Consider the following 26071-nt stretch of genomic DNA (forward strand, 5'->3'; position numbering starts at 1 on the left):
CATTGCTGAAAGGTCTCTGTTCATCTCCTGTACTATGTCTGCAGTCTCTGGTCATCTCCTGTACTATGTCTGCAGTCTCTGGTCATCTCTTGTACTATGTCCGTAGTCTCTGGTCATCTCCTGTGCTTTGTCCGCAGTCTCTGGTCATCTCCAGTACTATGTCCTCAGTCTCTGGTCATCTCCTGTACTATGTCTACAGTCTCTGGTCATCTCCTGTACTATGTCTGCAGTCTCTGCTCATCTCCTGTGTTATGTCCGCAGTCTCTGCTCATCTCCTGTGCTATGTCCGCAGTCTCTGGTCATCTCCTGTACTATGTGTGCAGTCTCTGGTCATCTCCTGTACTATATCTGCAGTCTCTGGTCATCTCCTGTACTATGTCTGCAGTCTCTGGTCATCTCCTGTACTATGTCTGCAGTCTCTGGTCATCTTCTGTACTATGTCTGCAGTCTCTGGTCATCTTCTGTACTATGTCTGCAGTCTCTGGTCATCTCCTGTAGTACATCCGCAGTCTCTGGTCATCTCCTGTAGTACATTCGCAGTCTCTGGTCATCTCCTGTAGTACATCCGCAGTCTCTGGTCATCTACAGTACTATGTCTGCAGTCTCTGGTCATTTCCTGTACTATGCAGTCCATTGGTTCAGAATATTTTTTTACTTGTTTTCCTCCTCTAAAACTTAGGTGTATCTTATGGAGCGAAAAATACGGTATTTAAAAAAATTTCAAGGAGCAGTGATTTTTATAGCACTGGCATTTGCAAAAGAAAAAATAAGTTTAACATTTCCAGCAAAGGATGTATACAGAATATCCCAAGATATAAAGCATATACCAGATTTTATAACATTTCATAAAAGGGAATGTCTACCTGTATTTTATAAAGCATATCAGTTGGTATCTTACATAAATGTAAGATGTATTTTATTTACTATTTAATGGGATAAAAATGGTGTGATGTTGAAGATAATTTTAATTGCAGAATTGCACATACTGTGAGAATTGAAAACTTTGAGCAGCTTTCCTGGCCACTAACCCTCCATTACTGTATTCCTGCATACTTTCCCTGCAGTGTCCACTGGTCTGATGCTGGGTAATTGGTGCCGGCTATAATGGAGGTAGTTGGCTTCCCCTGCCTGACCACTCTTAGTATTGCCAGTTGAGCTCTGTTTTTTTATTACGCTTCAACTCATATATGATAAAACAGTTTCACTTTCGCTTTAAAGTCAGCCACTGAACAACTAGCAGCTTTCTTCTCCTGGGGCAATGTGAGTATTATTTTCAACGTAAAATCTCTTTAAAATGCAACTACAGCGTACACCTCTTAATATAAATGTAATAAGTCATTTTACAAAAGGGCTCCTTTTATACAAAACAGGTGAAAAGAATTTAAAAATGATGAGCAGAGTGAAAATGAAATCAAGTACTTAACATTCTCTTTTGTTCTGTCTTTTACCCAAGGAATGGTGTCATTATTTGTAAGAATATCTAAATATGTTGTGTTGCTCCAAAGCATCCCATGGTATTCCTCCATTCCATAGTGCACCTGGGTGCGGAAGCCCAGGAACCCACCCCCATTCCACATTGCACACACAACAGAAAGGATTGGGCCACAAACTAGTGACACTGAAACATCCAAAAATATTTAGAATGCACAAAGAACAAAAACTGTACACACAGGAAAAACTTCCTGCTTGAGGCCATGGGCTGATGCCTTTCACCCCTTATAAAGCTCAGTCATGGGGATCAGCTATGATTAAGCCCATAGGGGGCAAAATATGTCAAAGTGTGGCCTGGATGTTTCAACATAACTGGTGTGTGGCCTGATCATTTCTGGTGTGGGTCTTTATTTACGCTAAGTAAGGTTCTGACTTTAAAAAAGTGCATTCATATGTCTTTTGGATTAGTATTTGGATTACAATTGTGTAAATTAAAATTCATATGCATGTTCAACGCACTATAATGAATGTAAAATGTGCCTGAAAATACATGTGCAAATACCTGCTAAAAAAAAAATCTTCAAATGTATTCTATGCCTTTTGGATTGATATTGGGGTACTATTAACCAATTCAATACCGAGCAATTTTACACCATCCTGCCCAGGCCAGTTTTCAGGTTTCAGCGCTCTCACACTTTTTGAATGACAATTGCGCGGTCATACAACATTGTACCCAAACTAAAATTTTATAATTTTCTTCACACAACTAGAGCTTTCTTTTGGTGGTATTTAATCGCCGCTGGGATTTTTATTTTTTGCTAAATTAACAAAAAAAGACCAAAAATTTTGAAAAAAAACACACGTTTTTCTTTGTTTCTGTTATAAAAGTTTGCAAATAAATAATTGTTCTTCATAAATTTAGGCCGAGATGTATTCTGCTACATGTCTTTGGTAACAATAACCCAAATTAGGATGTATTTTTTAGTTTGTAGGAAAGTTATAGAGTTCACAAATTATGGTATAGATCTGAAAATTGATCAATCCTGAAGTACTGACAGCCAATCTAATTTCTTGAGGTCCAAGAATGTCAGAACAGTACAGATATCCCCCAGATAATTTTAATTGCAGAATTGCACATACTGTGGCCATTATGTGGAGTAGAGGAGTGGCTGTGTCCCCCTCAGTCTAACCTCCACCCTGCATGTGCCCCTAAGTCTAGCCCTCTGCTGTTTCATTAAATCTGCCTCCTGTGTGTCCCACTCAGCCTGGCCCCTTGTCAGGAACCTCTTGTCAGCAGTCAGAGAGATCATGCTCATTTTCATGCACATGCATATAGGAATGAGCACGCAACAGCGTGCACATGAAAGCATCCACCACAGATACTGATGCCTAATAGACTCGTAAAACCTGGGGCCTGCATGGGATCATTGCTGGATGGTCTTTCAGCTTATTCCCTTGTTAGCCTGCTTGATTCTGTTCCTGACAGTTCTCTGGATTACCCATGCCTGTTCATGTTTTCTGCTCATCCGTGTTACCAAACTTGGCCGGGACTTTTGATCAAGTTTCTGCCTTCAGATTCTGTATTTTGTTTGCCTGTCTCTGACTTGAACTCTGTTCATAATTTGGTACCTCTACATCCAGCTGCTACCGAATTCAGTTCATAACCTGACTCCATGCTTTTGATCATCCAAAATCAATACTTTCCAGTTCAACTCCACTGGTTTGGCTTCCTGACACCTGTGCCTTCCTCTGCCTTAGCAGTCCCTGGTCTCTACTTCCAAAGGTGCTTGGATGGGAATTGTGCAAGAGGCCACCCTCATTATCTGGAGCTCCTCATACAAGTACGTGACACACCCGCATGTCATATTCAATCCAGCCTATGCATGTCCTAATCAGTTTGGCTCCTGCATGTCCTAATCAGTTGGGCCACTGCACATTGCACTCAGTCTGGCCACTGCATATTCCCTTTAGTCTGGGTCCAGCATGTCCCTTCAGTTTGCACCTTGCATGTCCCCTTTGGTCTGGTCCCCGTGTCCCTCAGTCAGGCCCTATGTAGTGCTGATTTTACAGCAGGGGCAACCATTCTCCTGTTAGTGTTGGACAGTGATTTATGTTGGTTTCTCTCACATTGAATATAGAGAGATCCAGATATGGATTGATGTGTGAGAATTGAAAACTTTGAGCAGCTTTCCTGGCCACTAACCCTCCATTACAGTATTCCTGCATACTTTCCCTGCAGTGTCCACTGGTCTGATGCTCTGTAATTGGTGCCGGCTATAATGGAGGTAGTTGGCTTCCTGTGCCTGGCCACTCTTAGTATTGCCAGTTGAGCTCTGTATCCTTGACCAGGTGCAACTGCTGCCAATCATCTGAAGGGACTGACCAGCAAGGAGCTAGAGATGCTCCCCAAGCAGATAGCAGCCTTTTTATGGCTCTGACTATGCTGGGGTATGCTGCTGAGGGCTGGAAAGGGCATTGCAGGTGTTCATTTCCATGGGGTAAAATGGAAAAACTGGCACAGTGCTACATGAGTCCGTTTCCATCACCTTTTGGGGAATTCCTTTTAAAACAATTTACTATTACCACTATAAATGTAGGATATTATAGGAAAAAGTATAAAAGGGGCCCAATTAACAAATTGTTATGAAAGTCCAACCTATGCAAACACATTTCAAATTACATGTACTGACTTCATAGGGAAAGGTCAGCTGCTGTTTTCAGTCCAGTGGAACTAACTTTAGCAAATTTGTTTATTACGCTTCAACTCATATATGATAAAACAGTTTCACTTTCGCTTTAAAGTCAGCCACTGAACAACTAGCAGCTTTCTTCTCCTGGGGCAATGTGAGTATTATTTTCAACGTAAAATCTATTTAAAATGCAACTACAGCATACATCTCTTAATATAAATGTAATAAGTCATTTTACAAAAGGGCTCCTTTTATACAAAACAGGTGAAAAGAATTTAAAATGATGAGCAGAGTGAAAATGAAATCAAGTACTTAACATTCTCTTTTGTTCTGTCTTTTACCCAAGGAATGGTGTCATTATTTGTAAGAATATCTAAATATGTTGTGTTGCTCCAAAGCATCCCATGGTATTCCTCCATTCCATAGTGCACCTGGGTGCGGAAGCCCAGGAACCCACCCCCATTAAACATTGCACACACAACAGAAAGGATCGGGCCACAAACTAGTGACACTGAAACATCCAAAAATATTTAGGATGCACACAGAACAAACCGTACACACAGGAAAAACTTCCTGCTTGAGGCCATGGGCTGATGTCTTTCACCCCTTATAAAGCTCAGTCATGGGGATCAGCTATGATTAAGCCCATAGGGGGCAAAATATGTGAAAGTGTGGCCTGGATGTTTCAACATAACTGGTGTGTGGCCTGATCATTTCTGGTGTGGGTCTTAATTTACGCTAAGTAAGGTTCTGACTTTAAAAAAGTGCATTCATATGTCTTTTGGATTAGTATTTGGATTACAATTGTGCAAATTAAAATTCATATGCATGTTCAACGCACTATAATGAATGTAAAATGTGCCTGAAAATACATGTGCAAATACCTGCTAAAAAAAATATCTTCAAATGTATTCTATGCCTTTTGGATTGACATTGGGGTACTATTAACCAATTCAATACCGAGCAATTTTACACCTTCCTGCCCAGGCCAGTTTTCAGGTTTCAGCGCTCTCACACTTTGAATGACAATTGCGCGGTCATACAACATTGTACCCAAACTAAAATTTTATCATTTTCTTCACACAACTAGAGCTTTCTTTTGGTGGTATTTAATCGCCGCTGGGGTTTTTATTTTTTGCTAAATTAACAAAAAAAGACTAAATATTTTGAAAATAACACGTTTATCTTTGTTTCTGTTATAAAAGTTTGCAAATAAATAATTGTTCTTCATAAATTTAGGCCAAGATGTATTCTACTACATGTCTTTGGTAACAATAACCCAAATTAGGATGTATTTTTTAGTTTGTAGGGAAGTTATAGAGTTCACAAACTATGGTATAGATCTGAAAATTGATCAATCCTGAAGTACTGACAGCCAATCTAATTTCTTGAGGTCCAAGAATGTCAGAACAGTACAGATATCCCCCAGATAATTTTAATTGCAGAATTGCACATACTGTGGCCATTATGTGGAGTAGAGGAGTGGCTGTGTCCCCCTCAGTCTAACCTCCACCCTGCATGTGCCCCTAAAATAAAAAAAATTATTTTCACAATTTTTTTTTTTACATATTGTCACCAGTGCAGTACAGCATCATCATATAACTGGCACTGACTGGTGACAGTATGAAAAAAAAAATATTTTTTTTTTTATTAATTTTTTTATTTTTTTTTAAGATTTTTTTTCATATTTCACTATGACCAAAGTAGTACAATGTTACTATAGTAACATTGTACTACTTTGGGGAAGTGATCAGTATTCTTTTTTTTTTTTTTTTACACAATTTGCTTATAGCAAAGAATTACTTTGCTATAAGCAAGCATTTACCTGAATGACATCGATTCATTCAGGGGTTTTTTTTTTTTTTTTTTTTGTGCTTAGCTGTGATTTGGCCACAGCTAATCACATGACATGTGCCTGTGATTAGCTGTGACCATTCACAGCTAGACACTAGTATAGAATGGATGGCATGAATGAAGCCATCCATTGTATACAACTGTCATGTGACCTGCTGTGATTGGTCACAGCAGGTCACATGGTACAGGCAACGGGACTTATTTGTGAAAAATAACATTTATAAAATATTAAAACATCAGTTTAAACTAACATTAAAAAGTTGACTTTATAATGATTTTCTTGAAACATATTCAATTGGTATGCTGATGCCTTTTTTATTCAAGACTAAAAATCTAAAGATAGATTTTTTTTTTTAGTCAGCTAAATATAAAATATTGCATATGAATATTTCATTTTTGCCTATTCCAGCCAAGTGCTTCATACTAATCCTAACTACCTTGCTGACAAAATTCCTGTTTATTACGGAACTCAGAAGCTTGAGCTTAAATAATAGGTTAGGACAAAACACATCCATCCTTTTCTCTACTTTTTCCATAAGGCTTAGTAGAAACTTTCAATAAAAGCAAGTTAGTCTAAAAGCAAACAACCTCTGCTGCGCTTTCTTTAGAAAACTAGTTTAGGTATGGTTGACCCAGGGTATATCCAATTGCCTCTTGGGGGATCAGGAAGGAATATTTTTTCTGGAGCAAATTGGATCATGCTTTATTAGGGTTTTTTGCCTTACTCTGGATCAACTGTGGGTATAGGATTGTGTATTTATATGATTGTATATAATTTTTTCCCTTCTATTGCATGGCCAGATCTAGTGGGGTGCTGCGGTGGGCTCCAAATTTCATTTGTGCCCCCCAAGGATTGTGGATTGTGTATTTATATGATTCTGATTAATATTTTCCCTTCTATTGGTTGAACTGGATGGACCTTTGTCTTTTTTTCAACCAGACTAAGTTATTATTTGTGAATATAAAATATTAAAACATTAGTTTAAACTAACATTAAAAAGTTGACTTTATAATGCTTTTCCTGAAAGATATTGAATTGCCAAATACACTATATTGCCAAAAGTATTGGGACACCCCTCCAAATCATTGGATTCAGGTGTTCCAATCATCTCCATGGCCACAGGTATATAAAATCAAGTACCTAGGCATGCAGGCTGCTTCTACATTTTTGAAAGATTGGGTCGCTCTCAGGAGCTCAGTGAATTCAAGCGTGGCACCGTGATAGGTTGCCACTAGAGATGAGCGAATCGAAGTATCCGAAGTGGAATTCGAGTCGAATTTCGGAAAAATTTCGATTCGTGCCGAATCCGAAAAACAGCCTAATTCGGACGCGCGAATCGAAATTTTTCCGAAAATGGCGGCTGACATGTGCGGCGACGGAGCGGGGATGTCGGGGAAGGCGCGCAGACAAGGCGCGCTGCCCCATAATGCATTCTTCAACGACATGTGATCGCATCAGCCAATCAGCAGCCAGCCAGCCAGCACTGTGTAATGGTCGAGGTATATATAGCGGCCATTTTGGAAATCTTCATTTGCCTGCAGTCATTGAACAGAGGCAGACCGCTCTGTACTAGGGACAGGGACAGAGTTAGGGCCACAGAAACAATACTTGGGGACAGAGAGAAGTTACTTAGGGACAGAGAACCATTACTCAGGGACACAGACTTGTTAATGAGGGCCACAGAATCGTTCTTTAGGGACAAAGAAACGCTAGTTAGGGCCACAGAATTCATACTCAGGGACAGACAGAATTGTTACTCAGTGCCAGAGAATTGTTACTTAGGGCCACAGAAACGTTATTAGGGCCACAGAATTTTTACTCAGGGACAGACAGAATTGTTACTGAGTGCCAGAGAATTGTTACTCAGGGACAGACAGAATTGTTACTGAGTGCCAGAGAATTCTTACTCAGGGCCACAGAATTCATTCTCAGGGACAGACAGAATTGTTACTCAGGGACAGACAGAATTGTTACTGAGTGCCAGAGAATTGTTACTCAGGGACAGACAGAATTGTTACTGAGTGCCAGAGAATTGTTACTCAGGGACAGACAGAATTGTTACTGAGTGCCAGAGAATTGTTACTCTCACAGACACAAAATTGTTACTTGCACAGACACAGAATTGTTACTTGCACAGACACACAATTGTTACTCAGGGCCACAGAATTCATACTCAGGGACAGACAGAATTGTTACTGAGTGCCAGAGAATTCTTACTCAGGTCCACAGAATTCATACTCAGGGACAGACAGAATTGTTACTCAGGGACAGACAGAATTGTTACTGAGTGCCAGAGAATTGTTACTCAGGGACAGACAGAATTGTTACTGAGTGCCAGAGAATTGTTACTCTCACAGACACAAAATTGTTACTTGCACAGACACAGAATTGTTACTTGCACAGACACACAATTGTTACTCAGGGCCACAGAATTCATACTCAGGGACAGACAGAATTGTTACTGAGTGCCAGAGAATTGTTACTCAGGGACAGACAGAATTGTTACTGAGTGCCAGAGAATTGTTACTCTCACAGACACAAAATTGTTACTTGCACAGACACAGAATTGTTACTTGCACAGACACACAATTGTTACTGAGTGCCAGAGAATTGTTACTCAGGGACAGACAGAATTGTTACTGAGTGCCAGAGAATTGTTACTCAGGGACAGACAGAATTGTTACTGAGTGCCAGAGAATTGTTACTCAGGGACAGACAGAATTGTTACTGAGTGCCAGAGAATTGTTACTCTCACAGACACAAAATTGTTACTTGCACAGACACAGAATTGTTACTCGCACAGAGACAGAATTGTTACTCAGGGCCACAGAATTCATACTCAGGGACAGACAGAATTGTTACTGAGTGCCAGAGAATTGTTACTCAGGGACAGACAGAATTGTTACTGAGTGCCAGAGAATTGTTACTCTCACAGACACAAAATTGTTACTTGCACAGACACAGAATTGTTACTTGCACAGACACACAATTGTTACTGAGTGCCAGAGAATTGTTACTCAGGGACAGACAGAATTGTTACTGAGTGCCAGAGAATTGTTACTCAGGGACAGACAGAATTGTTACTGAGTGCCAGAGAATTGTTACTCTCACAGACACAAAATTGTTACTTGCACAGACACAGAATTGTTACTCGCACAGAGACAGAATTGTTACTCAGGGCCACAGAATTCATACTCAGGGACAGACAGAATTGTTACTGAGTGCCAGAGAATTGTTACTCAGGGAAGACAGAATTGTTACTGAGTGCCATAGAATTGTTACTCAGGGACAGACAGAATTGTTACTGAGTGCCAGAGAATTGTTACTCTCACAGACACAAAATTGTTACTTGCACAGACACAGAATTGTTACTCGCACAGAGACAGAATTGTTACTCAGGGCCACAGAATTCATACTCAGGGACAGACAGAATTGTTACTGAGTGCCAGAGAATTGTTACTCAGGGACAGACAGAATTGTTACTGAGTGCCAGAGAATTGTTACTCTCACAGACACAAAATTGTTACTTGCACAGACACAGAATTGTTACTTGCACAGACACACAATTGTTACTGAGTGCCAGAGAATTGTTACTCAGGGACAGACAGAATTGTTACTGAGTGCCAGAGAATTGTTACTCAGGGACAGACAGAATTGTTACTGAGTGCCAGAGAATTGTTACTCAGGGACAGACAGAATTGTTACTGAGTGCCAGAGAATTGTTACTCTCACAGACACAAAATTGTTACTTGCACAGACACAGAATTGTTACTCGCACAGAGACAGAATTGTTACTCAGGGCCACAGAATTCATACTCAGGGACAGACAGAATTGTTACTGAGTGCCAGAGAATTGTTACTCAGGGACAGACAGAATTGTTACTGAGTGCCAGAGAATTGTTACTCTCACAGACACAAAATTGTTACTTGCACAGACACAGAATTGTTACTTGCACAGACACACAATTGTTACTGAGTGCCAGAGAATTGTTACTCAGGGACAGACAGAATTGTTACTGAGTGCCAGAGAATTGTTACTCAGGGACAGACAGAATTGTTACTGAGTGCCAGAGAATTGTTACTCAGGGACAGACAGAATTGTTACTGAGTGCCAGAGAATTGTTACTCTCACAGACACAAAATTGTTACTTGCACAGACACAGAATTGTTACTCGCACAGAGACAGAATTGTTACTCAGGGCCACAGAATTCATACTCAGGGACAGACAGAATTGTTACTGAGTGCCAGAGAATTGTTACTCAGGGACAGACAGAATTGTTACTGAGTGCCAGAGAATTGTTACTCTCACAGACACAAAATTGTTACTTGCACAGACACAGAATTGTTACTTGCACAGACACACAATTGTTACTGAGTGCCAGAGAATTGTTACTCAGGGACAGACAGAATTGTTACTGAGTGCCAGAGAATTGTTACTCAGGGACAGACAGAATTGTTACTGAGTGCCAGAGAATTGTTACTCAGGGACAGACAGAATTGTTACTGAGTGCCAGAGAATTGTTACTCTCACAGACACAAAATTGTTACTTGCACAGACACAGAATTGTTACTCGCACAGAGACAGAATTGTTACTCAGGGCCACAGAATTCATACTCAGGGACAGACAGAATTGTTACTGAGTGCCAGAGAATTGTTACTCAGGGACAGACAGAATTGTTACTGAGTGCCAGAGAATTGTTACTCTCACAGACACAAAATTGTTACTTGCACAGACACAGAATTGTTACTTGCACAGACACACAATTGTTACTCAGGGCCACAGAATTCATACTCAGGGACAGACAGAATTGTTACTGAGTGCCAGAGAATTCTTACTCAGGGCCACAGAATTCATACTCAGGGACAGACAGAATTGTTACTCAGGGACAGACAGAATTGTTACTGAGTGCCAGAGAATTGTTACTCAGGGACAGACAGAATTGTTACTGAGTGCCAGAGAATTGTTACTCTCACAGACACAAAATTGTTACTTGCACAGACACAGAATTGTTACTTGCACAGACACACAATTGTTACTCAGGGCCACAGAATTCATACTCAGGGACAGACAGAATTGTTACTGAGTGCCAGAGAATTGTTACTCAGGGACACCTAATCGTTGAATTAAATAGTATGTCAGACAACATGCAGAGGAGTGGCAGAGGAGGCAATGTTTTAGGAGCGAGCAGACGTGGCAGCAGAGGAAGGGGTCGAGGCAGCAGTATTCGCAGCCAGAGGCCAGTGCTCCCGGTGTCATCCAGCGGTCGTGTCTCCACCGACAACCCTGCCGTCATTGATTGGTTGGCTCGGTCGTCTTCCTCTTCCCAGGTCACCTCTGACACCTACAGCCAACGGTCGGTGGGTACGTCAGACACAACCGTTAGTTGGCATGGCCCGGGACCAAGCCCACTGAAATCACGTGTCCTCTACCTGCCCCTGTCCTTTGCTGTTCCCTCACCAAGCGAAGTATCGCATGCTGTGGGCTCAGCCCCACTGTACAGTGAGGAAGAGCTAACAGAGGGCGGTCAGGAACGGGGGGAGACATCGGCCTTTTCAGCAGCCAAGCGAACAAGTACTGGCGAGGAGAGTGGCTCGGTAGCCGGTCTAGAGACAGGTCTGTCTCCTGACCCAGACGCAGCCGAGGGGGCTAGTAGTGAGGCGGAGACCCTACTTGATGATGAGGAGGTTGATCGCACTTGGCAGCCTCGTCGTCATCAGGCAATTTCTTCCGCATCATCAGGAGAAGAGGGTGGCAGCTTGGCAGCGAGCAAAACAGTCGGTGGGTTGCCCAGGAGACAGCAGCAGGGTCGCATCAGTGTCAGTGGAGCCAAACGTCCACGGAGTAGAGCACCAGCTCCACTGCAGCCTACCACCACGGCCAGTAGTGGTGCCGGTGCGCACGGAGGAAGTAGCAGTCAGCCAGTGAAGAGTAGCGGGGGCAAAGTTTCCTACTCGGTGGTGTGGCAATTTTTCCTCAAGCCGCCCGAGGAAGTAAACGTAGCCGTATGTCGACTATGTGGCCAGAAATGCAAGCGTGGCCAGGGGGCCCATGTTGGGACTACAGCGTTGCGTCAGCATATGCAGCGTCACCATTCGGTGGCCTGGGAAAACCGTGATAAACATACGGCGGTTCTGCCTGCCCCAGCCCCCGCTCCATCACCCGCTCCGTTACTTGCTCCGTCACCCGACGTCGTCAATCGCCCTCTATCAGCCAGTCAAGGCTCCAACACCTCTGCTGAGGGGAGTTGTCGCTCATTGGCATCTTCCGCTCGTTCAGATGCTCCTTCTCCTGCTACTCCTCTTCTCGGATTCCGTCAACAGTCTTTCTTGGAATCCGTATCCAAGAGACAACAGTTTGCGAGCACGCACCCGACGGTGCAAAAGCTGAACGTCCTCCTGTCCAAGTTGCTGGTGCTGCAGTCCCTCCCTTTCCAACTGGTGGACTCAGCACCTTTCCGAGAAATGATGGCTTGTGCCGCGCCGCGGTGGAGAGTGCCAAGCCGTCATTTCTTTGCCCAAAAGGCAGTGCCAGCCCTGCATTCACATGTAGAAGAGATGGTGGGCCAGTCTTTGAGCATGTCGGTCTCTGCCAAAGTGCACGGCAGCGCCGACGTGTGGAGCTGTAACTACGGTCAGGGACAGTACATGTCATTTACGGCCCACTGGGTGAACGTGGTGCCGGCACAGCCGCACCAGCAACTTGGACAGGTCACGACGCTTTTGCCTCCACGTTTGCACGTCCTTGGTCCAGCAAGCATGTCCGCCTCTACCACCTCTTTTTCCGCCGTGTCCTCAGCCGCCACCCCCGTGCCAAGTCCCATTACCCGACCGGCATATCACATGTGCAGGGCGCAACGGTGTCACGCTGTGCTGCACCTGGTATGCCTTGGCGAACGTAGTCACACAGGGGAGGAACTGCTGAGTGTAATGAACAGAGAAATCGACAGATGGCTGTCTCCGCGCAAACTAAAAATCGGAACCATGTTGACTGACAACGGAAAGAACATGGTGTCTGCTCTGCGTCAAGGAAGGTTGTGCCATGCGCCATGCATGGCTCACGTGTTCAATCTGGTTGTCAAGCGGTTCCTAAAATCCACCATCCCACTGCAAGACATCCTTAAAATGTCACGTAAACTGTGCATGCATTTCAGCCATTCCTACACCGCAAAGAACACCCTCATTGAGCTGCAGCGGCAGAACGGAATTCCACAGCATCGCCTGATCTGCGACGTTGCAACAAGGTGGAATTCAACCCTACACATGTTAGACCGCCTTTACGAGCAGCGAAAGGCCATCACCGATTTCCTGATGTTACAAGCGGATAAAGGTACTCCCCTGTGTAACTTAGATGTCAGCCATTGGCAGCTCATGCGTGACACCTGCCGCTTGCTCAGGCCCTTTGAGGAGGCCACGCTATTCGTGAGTCGGCAGGACTATGGGATGAACGACGTCATTCCTCTGTTGCACGTCCTGGAACAAATGCTGTTAACAATGGCTGGTCAGGGTGCGGTAGACGTGGCGCACAGATCTCAACGCCACATGACCCCTGTGGGGGCAGGACAGGAAGAAGAGGAGGAGGTAGAGGAGGACATTTGTGCTCAGGAATTATTGAGTGAAATGGGTGGTTTTTCCACTCAGCGGACAGGAGTGGAGGAGCAGGAGCATCTGGTAGAGGAGGAGGAGGAGGAGACAGAGGACCCAGACGCACCGTGGCAGTATGCTGTGGAGATGGAGGCAGGGAGTCCCTCGCATTCCTTGGCACAAATGGCCCATAGCATGCTCGGTTGCTTGCGTAGCGACAGCCGAATAATAACCATCAGACAGAGGGATGACTTTTGGCTGTCCACCTTGTTGGACCCTCGCTACCGGTCCAAAATGGTGGCCTTTTTCACACCTGCTGAGAGGGAGGCCAAAATTACGTACTATAAAAACCACCTATGTAGTCAGTTGGTCTCTGCCTTTGTGCGCCAACGTCCATCCTCAGACACTGTGGGCCCTGTGCGCTCGCGTTCCGCTGGCATGGCAGCAGGGGAGGGGTGGGGTGGTAGGAGCAGTGGCAGCTCCACCAGCAGCGGCTGCCTCAGTCTGCAGTCGATGATGAGTAGCTTTCTTCACCAGCGCAGTGAGGAAACTACTAACCAGCCGCAGCAGCAGCAGCAGCATCAGGTGGACCTGGAGCAGGAGCTCAAACAACAGGCTTGGGCCTACTTGGACAGCACCCTGCCAACCGAGGTAGACAATCCCCTTGACTACTGGGCAACGAAACTTGACCTTTGGCCCCAACTAGCTGAATTTGCCCTTGAAAGGCTGTCATGCCCGGCCAGTAGCGTGGCATCGGAGCGCGTGTTTAGTGCGGCAGGAGGTATTGTAACTCCGCGGAGGACACGACTGTCCACCCAAAGTGTGGAGAGACTCACGTTTGTGAAAATGAATCAGGCGTGGATTAGTCTGGATTTCAAACCACCAGTTCCTGACACAACTGACTAAATCCGCCATGAATCATGCCTCAAACATGTGCCACTTTCAGGTCTCCTCACACTGCTGGTGTGTTGAATTTTTTGACATAGGGTGCTGGCAGATTACGGGCCTCCTATAGCTGCTGCCAGGCCCCTAATCTGCCATAGGCCCCTATATACCGCCTCCTCCTGCTGCTGCCAGGTCCAGAGTCTCTCATGGGTCCCTGTACGGCCTCCCATTGCTGCTGTCTCCATCGCCACACTCTGCTGCCATGTGCCACTTTCAGGTCTCTTCACACTGCTGGTGTGTTAAATTTTTTGACATAGGGTGCAGGCAGATTACGGGCCTCACATAGCTGCTGCCAGGCCCCTAATCTGCCATGGGCCCCTATATACCACCTCCTCCTGCTGCTGCCAGGTCCAGAGTCTCTCATGGGTCCCTGTACGGCCTCCCATTGCTGCTGTCTCCATCGCCACACTCTGCTGCCATGTGCCACTTTCAGGTCTCTTCACACTGCTGGTGTGTAAAATTTTTTGACATAGGGTGCTGCAAGATAACGGGCCTCACATAGCTGCTGCCAGGCCCCTAATCTGCCATGGGCCCCAATATACCGCCTCCTCATGCTGCTGCCAGGTCCAGAGTCTCTCATGGGTCCCTGTACGGCCTCCCATTGCTGCTGTCTCCATCGCCACACTCTGCTGCCATGTGCCACTTTCAGGTCTCTTCACACTGCTGGTGTGTTAAATTTTTTGACATAGGGTGCTGCAAGATAACGGGCCTCACATAGCTGCTGCCAGGCCCCTAATCTGCCATGGGCCCCTATATACCACCTCCTCCTGCTGCTGCCAGGTCCAGAGTCTCTCATGGGTCCCTGTACGGCCTCCCATTGCTGCTGTCTCCATCGCCACACTCTGCTGCCATGTGCCACTTTCAGGTCTCTTCACACTGCTGGTGTGTAAAATTTTTTGACATAGGGTGCTGCAAGATAACGGGCCTCACATAGCTGCTGCCAGGCCCCTAATCTGCCATGGGCCCCAATATACCGCCTCCTCATGCTGCTGCCAGGTCCAGAGTCTCTCATGGGTCCCTGTACGGCCTCCCATTGCTGCTGTCTCCATCGCCACACTCTGCTGCCATGTGCCACTTTCAGGTCTCTTCACACTGCTGGTGTGTTAAATTTTTTGACATAGGGTGCTGGCAGATTACGGGCCTCACATAGCTGCTGCCAGGCCCCTAATCTGCCATGGGCCCCTATATACCGCCTCCTCATGCTGCTGCCAAGTCCAGAGTCTGTCATGGTCCCTGTACGGCCTCCCATTGCTGCTGTCTCCATCGCCACACTCTGCTGCCATGTGCCACTTTCAGGTCTCCTCACACTGCTGGTGTGTTGAATTTTTTGACATAGGGTGCTGGCAGATTACGGGCCTCCTATAGCTGCTGCCAGGCCCCTAATCTGCCATAAGCCCCTATATACCGCCTCCTCATGCTGCTGCCAAGTCCAGAGTCTGTCATGGGTCCCTGTACGGCCTCCCATTGCTGCTGTCTCCATCGCCACACTCTGCCATGTGCCACTTTCAGGTCTCCTCACACACTGCTGGTGTGTTGAATTTTTTGACATAGGGTGCTGGCAGATTACGGGCCTCCTATAGCTGCTGCCAGGCCCCTAATCTGCCGTAGGCCCCTATATACCGCCTCCTCATGCTGCTGCCAGGTCCAGAGTCTCTCATGGGTCCCTGTACGGCCTCCCATTGCTGCTGTCTCCATCGCCACACTCTGCCATGTGCCACTTTCAGGTCTCCTCACACTGCTGGTGTGTTCCATTTTTTGTCATAGGGTGCTGGCAGATTATGGGCCTCCCATAACTGCTGCCAGGCCCCTAATCTGCCATGGGCCCCTATACCGACTCCTCATGCTGTGACGTTGCAACAAGGTGGAATTCAACCCTACATATGTTAGACCGCCTTTACGAACAGCAAAAGGCCATCACAGATTTCCTGATGTTAAAAGCAGATAAAGGTACTCCCTGTGTAACTTAGATGTCAGCCATTGGCAGCTCATGCGTGACACCTGCGCTTGCTCAGGCCCTTTGAGGAGGCCACGCTATTCGTGAGTCGGCAGGACTATGGGATGAACGACGTCATTCCTCTGTTGCACGTCCTGGAACAAATGCTGTTAACAATGGCTGGTCAGGGTGCGGTAGACGTGGCGCACAGATCTCAACGCCACATGGCCCCTGTGGGGGCAGGACTGGAAGAAGAGGAGGAGGTAGAGGAGGACATTGGTGCTCAGGAATTATTGAGTGAAATGGGTGGTTTTTCCACTCAGCGGACAGGAGTGGAGGAGCAGGAGCATCTGGTAGAGGAGGAGGAAGAGGAGACAGAGGACCTAGACGCACCGTGGCAGTATGCTGTGGAGATGGAGGCAGGGAGTCCCTCGCATTCCTTGGCACAAATGGCCCATAGCATGCTCGGTTGCTTGCGTAGCGACAGCCGAATAATAACCATCAGACAGAGGGATGACTTTTGGCTGTCCACCTTGTTGGACCCTCGCTACCGTTCAAAAATGGTGGCCTTTTTCACACCTGCTGAGAGGGAGGCCAAAATAACGTACTATAAAAAACACCTATGTAGTCAGCTGGTCTCTGCCTGTCTGCGCCAACGTCCATCCTCAGACACTGTGGGCCCTGTGCGCTCGTGTTCCGCTGCCATGGCAGCAGGGGAGGGGTGGGGTGGTAGGAGCAGTGGCAGCTCCACCAGCAGCGGCTGCCTCAGTCTGCAGTCGATGATGAGTAGCTTTCTTCACCAGCGCAGTGAGGAAACTACTAACCAGCCGCAGCAGCAGCAGCAGCATCAGGTGGACCTGGAGCAGGACCTCAAACAACAGGCTTAGGCCTACTTGGACAGCACCCTGCCAACCGAGGTAGACAATCCCCTTGACTACTGGGCAACGAAACTTGACCTTTGGCCCCAACTAGCTGAATTTGCCCTTGAAAGGCTGTCATGCCCGGCCAGTAGCGTGGCATCGGAGCGCGTGTTTAGTGCGGCAGGAGGTATTGCAACTCCGCGGAGGACACGACTGTCCACCCAAAGTGTGGAGAGACTGACGTTTGTGAAAATGAATCAGGCGTGGATTAGTCTGGATTTCAAACCACCAGTTCCTGACACAACTGACTAAATCCGCCATGAATCATGCCCCAAACATGTGCCACTTTCAGGTCTCCTCACACTGCTGGTGTGTTCCATTTTTTGTCATAGGGTGCTGGCAGATTACGGGCCTCCCATAGCTGCTGCCAGGCCCCTAATCTGCCATGGGCCCCTATACCGCCTCCTCATGCTGCTGCCAAGTCCAGAGTCTCTCATGGGTCCCTGTACGGCCTCCCATTGCTGCTGCCTCCATCGCCACACTCTGCCATGTGCCACTTTCAGGTCTCCTCACACTGCTGGTGTGTTCCATTTTTTGTCATAGGGTGCTGGCAGATTACGGGCCTCCCATAGCTGCTGCCAGGCCCCTAATCTGCCATGGGCCCCTATACCGCCTCCTCATGCTGCTGCCAGGTCCAGAGTCTCTCATGGGTCCCTGTACGGCCTCCCATTGCTGCTGTCTCCATCGCCACACTCTGCCATGTGCCACTTTCAGGTCTCCTCACACTGCTGGTGGGTTCCATTTTTTGTCATAGGGTGCTGGCAGATTACGGGCCTCCCATAGCTGCTGCCAGGCCCGTAATCTGCCATGGGCCCCCGTACCGACTCCTCATGCTGCTGCCAGGCCCGTAATCTGTCATGGGCCACTGTTGTCGCTTGTTGGCATATTCCGCTCGTTCAGATGCTCCTTCTCCTGCTACTCCTCTTCACGGATTCCGTCAGCAGTCTTTCTTGGAATCCGTTTCCAAGAGACAACAGTTTGCGAGCACGCACCCGACGGTGCAGAAGCTGAACGTCCTCCTGTCCAAGTTGCTGCTGCCAGGCTCGTAATCTGTCATGCGCCCCTGTACCGCCTCCTCATGCTGCTGCCAGGTCCAGAGTGTGTCATGGGCCCCCGTACCGACTCCTCATGCTGCTGCCAGGCCCGTAATCTGTCATGGGCCCCTGTACCGCCTCCCCATGCTGCTGCCAGGTCCAGAGTGTGTCATGGGTCCCTGTACGGCCTCCCATTGCTGCTGCCAGGCCCGTAATCTGCCATGGGCCCCTGTACCGACTCCTCATGCTGCTGCCAGGCCCGTAATCTGTCATGGGCCCCTGTACCGCCTCCTCATGCTGCTGCCAGGTCCAGAGTGTGTCATGGGTCCCTGTACGGCCTCCCATTGCTGCTGTCTCTATCGCCACACTCTGCCATGTGCCACTTTCAGGTCTCCTCACACTGCTGGTGGTTTCCATTTTTGTCATAGGGTGCTGTATGGCCTCCCATTGCTGCTGCCTCCACCGCCACACTGTGGCTCCACACTCTGGTTTTGGCCCCGTGACTGCCCAAATGAGTGAAGTGTGCGGTGATTCTAAGATCGACGGCACTCATCTGCATGTCATACTGACTGACAGTATTATTTCTCTTCCCCAGCAGACTCCAAGGGCATTTAAATTAAAGGTACAGTGTTCTGCACTAATATTAAGTCTCTCTGAAGCCTAGAAACACCCTTTTTTAAGTTAAATTCACAGCGAATTTATTCGACTCGAATCGAATATTGTCCACGAATTCGCCGAATCAGTCGAATCGAATTTTTCATTTCTTCGCTCATCTCTAGTTGCCACCTGTGCAATAAGTCCATCAATGAAATTTCCTTGCTACTAAGTATTCCACAGTCAGCTGTTAATGGTATTATAACAAAGTGGAAGCAACTTAGAACAACAGCAACTCAGCCACGAAAATGACACAGCGGGGTCAGCGCATGCTGAAGTGCGCAGAAGTCGCCAACTGTCTGGAGAGTCAATAGCTAAAGACCTCCAAACCTCTTGCAGCCTTCAGATTAGCACAACAGTGCATAGAGAGCATCAAGGAATGGGTTTCCATGGCAGAGTAGCTGCATTCAAGCCTTACATCAACAAGTACAATGCAAAGCATTGGGTGCAGTGATGTAAAGCACATTGCCACTTTACACCAGAGCACTGGAGATGTGTTCTCTGGAGTGATGAATCATGCTTTTCTGTCTAGCAATCCGATGGACGAGTCTGGGTTTGAAAATTGCCAGAATGGTACTTGCTTGACTGCATTGTGCCAAGTGTAAAGTTTGGTAAAGGGGGGATTATGGTGTGGGGTTGTCTTTTATGGGGGTTGAGCTTGGCCCTAAATTCCAGTGAAGGGAACTCTTAAGGCATCAGCATACCAAGACATTTTGGACAATTTCATATGCCCAACTTTGTGGGAACAGTTAAGAAAATGGCTCCTGTTCCAACATGACTGCGCACCAGTGCACAAAGCAAGGTCCATAAAGACATGGATGAACAAGTTTGGGGAGGAGGAACTTGACTGGCATGCACAGAGTCCTGACCTCAACCCAATAGAACACCTTTGGGATGAATTAGAGTGGAGACTGCGATCCAGGCCTTCTCGTCTGACATCAGTTGCCTGACCTCACAAATGTGCTTCTGGAAGAATGGTCAAATATTCCCATAGACACACTCCTAAACCTTGTGGACAGCTTTCCCAGAAGAGTTGAAACTTTTATAGCTGCAAAGAGTGGGCCAACTCAAAATTACTATGGACTAAAACTTGTATGCCATTAAAATTCACATGCGTATAAAGGCAGGCGTCCCAGTACTTTTGGCAATATAGTGTAATATACAGTAATCTACTCTTGAGAAACCTTCAGCATGGCCTTTAGCACTTTCTCTGACAAAACTTTGTATAAAATGCAGAATATCTCTGAATTTATAACATTTCCTAAAAGGGAATATCTACATGTATTTTCTGAAACATATTTGGTATCTTATATAAATGTAAGAAGTGTTTTATTTACTAGTTATTTAATGAGATGAAAAGGTGATGAAATAATTTTAAATGTGTAAAATCTTTTTTACTCTTTCAGTTACAGCGCGCAATCATCTATAGGTCGTGAACTGGCAGAATATTTAAGAATGCTAAAAATGGTATGCTAAAAGGAATTCACTATATGGCAATGTGATATACTGAAGATATTGATATAACTGTTTATTTTTACAGGAAGACAAGGAGCAATGGCTGGACTCGGTAATCTAAAATATACATTGTAAAAAGCATACAACACACATTACAATGCATATTAACAAACAATAACTGCTTTACCCATTTTTCCTAGATGATGACCAATACTCATCATACAGTAAAGAACATGGGTTTCTTTAAATCCTTACAACCTCTCAGATTTCATAACATTTGTTTATAAAGTTCAGGGTAAAAAAAAATAAATGAAGCATCGCAGGTGAATATTTTATACTTACTTTAGCTTTCACCTGCTTTGTTCTTACAGGCAGATGATGTTTTGTCTAAGGGATGGAAAGCGCTTTTATTTACCTAATTCTCTGCTCCCCTGGCAGATGGTATTCTCCTTTGCTCTGGCATAGTGATGGGCTGCATGTTCGAATGGAATGCAAGTTCAACTCGAACATGGGTCGTTTGTGTGTTCGTTGAACACATGAATGGTACGGGCATTTGGTGGGCTGTTCGCCTGCCGTGCCCCACAATGGGCTGCGCCATGACAGTGCATTGTGAGTGGCCAAAGCATCGCACATGACCTGCCCTCCAGTGGATTTACCCCCCTTCCTGACTAGGCCTTTTTTTTGCTATTCGGCGCTGCGCTATTTCAACTGGTAATTGCGCAGTCATGCAATGCTGTACTCAAACAATATTTATATCCTTTTTTCACACAAATAGAGCTTTCCTTCGGTGGTATTTGATCACCTGTGTGTTTTTTTTTCTTTTTTTGCACTATAAACAAAAAAAGACAGAACATTTTGAAAAAATCGACATTTTTTTAAAATTTTGGCTATAAAAAATATATAGTAAACTCAAAGTTAGTACTAAATTTAGGCCAAAACATATTCAGCTACATGTCTGTGGTAACAAAAAAAATCCCAATAACTGTATATTAATTGCTTTGTGTAAAAGTTATAGCGTCTACAAACTATGGTATAGATACTGCAATTAATGCAATTTTTTGCTATACAGCGCTGCGCTAGTTTAACTAACAGTTTAACGGTCATGCAATACTGTACATATCCGAAAAACTCAAATTTCATCGTAAATTTAGGCCAAAATGTATTTTTCTACATGTCTTTGGTAAAAAAAATCCCAAACACTGCATATTAATTGTTTTGTGTGAAAGTTATAGTGTCTAGAAACTATGGTATAGATACTGGAATTTACACAGTTTTTACTTTCTGACTGCCTGTTACATTTCTTGTGGTGCTAAAATATCAGGGCAGCACAAACACCCCCAAATGAACCTTTAAGCTATTTGCTGAGAGGCATGTTGAATCCATGGATGATTTTTTTTTTCCACAAGTTTTTGAAAAATGAAATTCTTTTCTTTTTTTACACAAAGTTGTTAACCACTTCAAGTCCGGACACTTTCACTCCCTTCCTGTCCAGGCCAATTTTCAGCTTTCAGTGCTATCACACTTTGAATGCCAATTGCGCTATCATGCAACACTGTACCCATATGAATTTTTTAGCATTTTTTTGAGACAGATAAAACTTTATTTTGGTGGTATTTATTCACCAATGGGATATTTATTTTTTTCCTTTATAAATGAAAAATTCCAAACATTTTGAAAAAAAAGTGTTTTTCTTATAAAATTTTGCAAATAAATGAGCTTTCTTCATAAATCTTGGCCAAAATGTATTCAGCTATCTTTTTAGTAAAAAAAAATAACCCAGATTAGTTTATAACCAAAAACTATAATTTTTCCTTTTTTTTTTACATTTTTCTTTTTTTTATATTATTATTTGTTTTTTTTTTGTTTTTATTAACGTACTGTCACCCACTACTTATTGGGGGTGATGATGATTTTTTTTTCTTTTTTTACAGCCATACCCATAAAGCCTGTAAAAGCAATAATTTCTCCTTCTCTCTGGCTGTATTCTTGCAACCATTGAGAAATACTGTGAGAGTTTTGTGATTGGTCACAGCTTATCACATGGTACAAGACCGTTGTGAATAGCCTTGTACCATGTGACCTCTGTGATCATTCACGGATTTCACTAGTAGTAAGCAATGATGCCAGAAGTGACATCTTGTTTACTACTATTCATGTGATCACTGATTGGCCAAAGAGGTCCTGTTCAGCGATCAGTGTTCCCCAGGGAGCATGCACAGGCAGAAAATACAGGAGGATGTTTATAAATGGCCACCCGCTCCTGCACTGCTCCTGTCCAGCCGTTCATGTACATGGGCCAGACGGGAAGTGGTTAAGTGATTTATTGCTCACACATGCCATGGTATGTGTGGAATTACACCCCACAATACATTCTGCTACCGAGTATGGGATACCACTTGTGTGAGACTTTTTGGGAGCCTAGCCACATACAGGAGCCCAAAATCCAATGACCACTTTGAAAGCCTGAAGATGCATAACTTCCTCATTTCACTTCCTCACTACCTAACACATTTTCAGTTTGTGTATTAAAAAAAAAAATTGGGGGAGGGGGTTATTTTCCAAAAACTTGCTAGGAAATTACTTTGAACTCCCAAACATTATATATTTTTTTAAATCAGACACCCTAGTGAATAAAATGATGGGTGCTGCAATTTTTTTTATGATCTTTCAAACGCAAATTGTTTGTAACAAATACACTTTTTTTACTTTTAATGCACAAAATCACAATATATTGACCAATTATTTGGTTAAGTATAAAAGAGGATGGTATGCCGAGTAAATAGATTCCAAATATGACATGCTTTAAAACTGTGCACGCCCTGTGCAATGGCAACAAACTGCATACATTTTTAATATCCATAGGCGATGCTTTAAAAGCCTTTACAGGCTACCATTTAAGATTTACAAAGGAAGTCTAGTGCTAGAATTACCGCCATCGATCTGACGTTTGAGGCGATACCTCACTTGCATGGTGCAACCACTGTTTACATAGCAGCACGTGGTCAATGCTTGCTTAGGAGGCAATTTTTTTAAATTATTTTTACACTATCCCTTACATCTTTATTAGTCACTTTTATTGATATCACAGGGAATGCAAATATTCCCTGTGACTGCAATAGGCATTGACAGGTATTATTTTTTTAAAAATCTGGGGTCTATTAGATTCTAGATATCTCCTCTGCCCTTACATCATCTGATCTCACCAAGATTGTTGTGATCAGATGCTTTCACAATTTACAAATGGCACTGTTTATATCCTGCGAAGCTGTAGTGATGAAATGCTCGTAGCTTCCGATTTCTTAGACTAAAGAGATGATTGGCACCATTCCAGTCTCCAATGAACTCTATGGTCAGCTGGCAGAAACACCAGCTGCATTCTGAGGTTCCCCCGATGGCACGGAACTGCCCGAGAAGGCCGTGGAAGGCAACAGGGGGGCATCTTCTCCTGCTGCTTGTAAAAGCAACCCTGCAGCTAATTAGCCACTAGGATTGCTTTTACATGAAAGCCGATCACTGGCTGAAAAAAAACAATACCAGGATGATGCTTGCAGCTGCAGGCATCATGCTGGTATAACCACTCAAAGTCCAGTGATGTACCAGTACGTCGCTGGTCCTTGTTGGGTATACAGTATATGCTATGTTCTTTTTTTTTTTTTATGCAGCTTGTGGACTGAATATAAAAAAAGATAATATCTGCCAGAAAAAGTGTGTGGTAAGCCCACCATTAGAATATACCGCCCTGTATCCGTCCACTTCTATTGGTGAGTATAGATCGATCGATGTGAATTAAGAAATCTCTGCCAAAATTTTTTTTTCGAAATATATGCCGAAGCATAGGGGCCATCCACCCACTGGCTACCCCAGGCCCCCATGCTTGGGCATATATGCTCTTTTTTAAATACGGATGAAATATCTCATCCAACAGGTCTGCACACACTTACGTATATTCTGAGAGCAAGACCCTGTTGTTGTCAGAATAAACAGATCGGTGCTGCAGCTGAATGACATTCCTTCAAAGAAAACAGCAATGGTTAACAATAAAACAGTAACTCAATCAAATAACTTATTGAAATATGTGCCAAAAAATATTATAAAATATATATGCCGAAGCATAGGGGCCATCCTCCCTCTGGCCACCCGAGGTTAACAATTAACAGTAACACCGTAACAGTATAACAGTAAATTGACAACAAAAAAACCTGACAACTATTTTTGGTTTTTAAACTTCCTTTTTTCTTTAAGCTGTGACAAAAAGTGTGTGTCATGCCTAATTCCATGTCTGCTACAGACACAACATTGTAAGGTGCCCTTTGGGCTGGGGTACCAAAAATAGCATTGGGAAAATTATTATTATTATTATTAGAGATGAGCGAATCGAACCAGGCGAACCGGAATTCGAGTCGAATTTCAGGAAATATTCGATTCGCGTCGAATCCGAAATTTTGCCTACTTCGGGTGCGCGAATCGAATATTTCCCGATCAGCCGGCAAAAGTGTCCCTGCAGTGAGCTCCGCTATTTCTGACAGTTCTCTGACAGAAGGAACACATGTTTAGCGGTTGAAACATTTTATCTATTAGTTTACATTTAGGATACAGATGTTTCAACCGCTGTACATGTGAAGAAGCTGTCAGAGAACTGTCAGAAATAGAGGAACTCTGCACATACACTTTTTGCCGGCTTGGAATTATTCTTATTTTCATCCTACTTCTTCTTCTTCTTCTTCTTCTTCATCCTCATCCTCATCCTCAGAAGAAGAAGAGGATGAAGAAGAAGAAGAAGAAGAAGTAGGATGAAAATAAGAATAATTCCAAGCCGGCAAAAAGTGTATGTGCAGAGTTCCTCTATTTCTGACAGTTCTCTGACAGCTTCTTCACATGTACAGCGGTTGAAACATCTGTATCCTAAATGGAAACTAATAGATACAATTTGTATCTATTAGTTTCCATTTAGGATACAGATGTTTCAACCGCTGTACATGTGAAGAAGCTGTCAGAGAACTGTCAGAAATAGAGGAACTCTGCACATACACTTTTTGCCGGCTTGGAATTATTCTTATTTTCATCCTACTTCTTCTTCTTCTTCTTCTTCTTCTTCTTCATCCTCATCCTCATCCTCAGAAGAAGAAGAGGATGAGGATGAAGAAGAAGAAGAAGAAGTAGGATGAAAATAAGAATAATTCCAAGCCGGCAAAAAGTGTATGTGCAGAGTTCCTCTATTCTGCAGATACACTTAGAGGAGCTCTGCAGATACACTTAGAGGAGCTCTGCACATACACTTTTTGCCGGCTTGGAATTAATCTTATTTTCATCCTACTTCTTCTTCTTCTTCATCCTCATCCTCAGAAGAAGAAGAAGAGGATGAGGATGAAGAAGAAGAAGAAGTAGGATGAAAATAAGAATAATTCCAAGCCGGCAAAAAATGTATGTGCAGAGTTCCTCTATTCTGCAGATACACTTAGAGGAGCTCTGCAGATACACTTAGAGGAGCTCTGCACATACACTTTTTGCCGGCTTGGAATTAATCTTATTTTCATCCTACTTCTTCTTCTTCTTCTTCTTCTTCATCCTCAT

General features: G+C 44.5%; 1 long non-coding RNA gene across 1 annotated transcript in view; it reads left to right on the forward strand.

The window, feature by feature from the left end:
- The first annotated feature begins 4220 nt into the window (after nt 1–4220).
- The window catches only part of LOC149438989 (uncharacterized), a 46871-nt gene continuing 25020 nt past the window's right edge, over nt 4221–26071 (forward strand). The window contains exons 1-2 of the long non-coding RNA XR_016307884.1: nt 4221–4275; nt 20452–20512. This is a non-coding gene — a long non-coding RNA (uncharacterized LOC149438989). The remainder of the gene's footprint in view (nt 4276–20451; nt 20513–26071) is intronic.

Source organism: Staurois parvus, unplaced genomic scaffold, assembly GCF_062004578.1.
Source record: "Staurois parvus isolate SC_StPar_1 unplaced genomic scaffold, SC_StPar_1.0 ptg001168l, whole genome shotgun sequence".
Classification (NCBI taxonomy): domain Eukaryota; kingdom Metazoa; phylum Chordata; class Amphibia; order Anura; family Ranidae; genus Staurois; species Staurois parvus.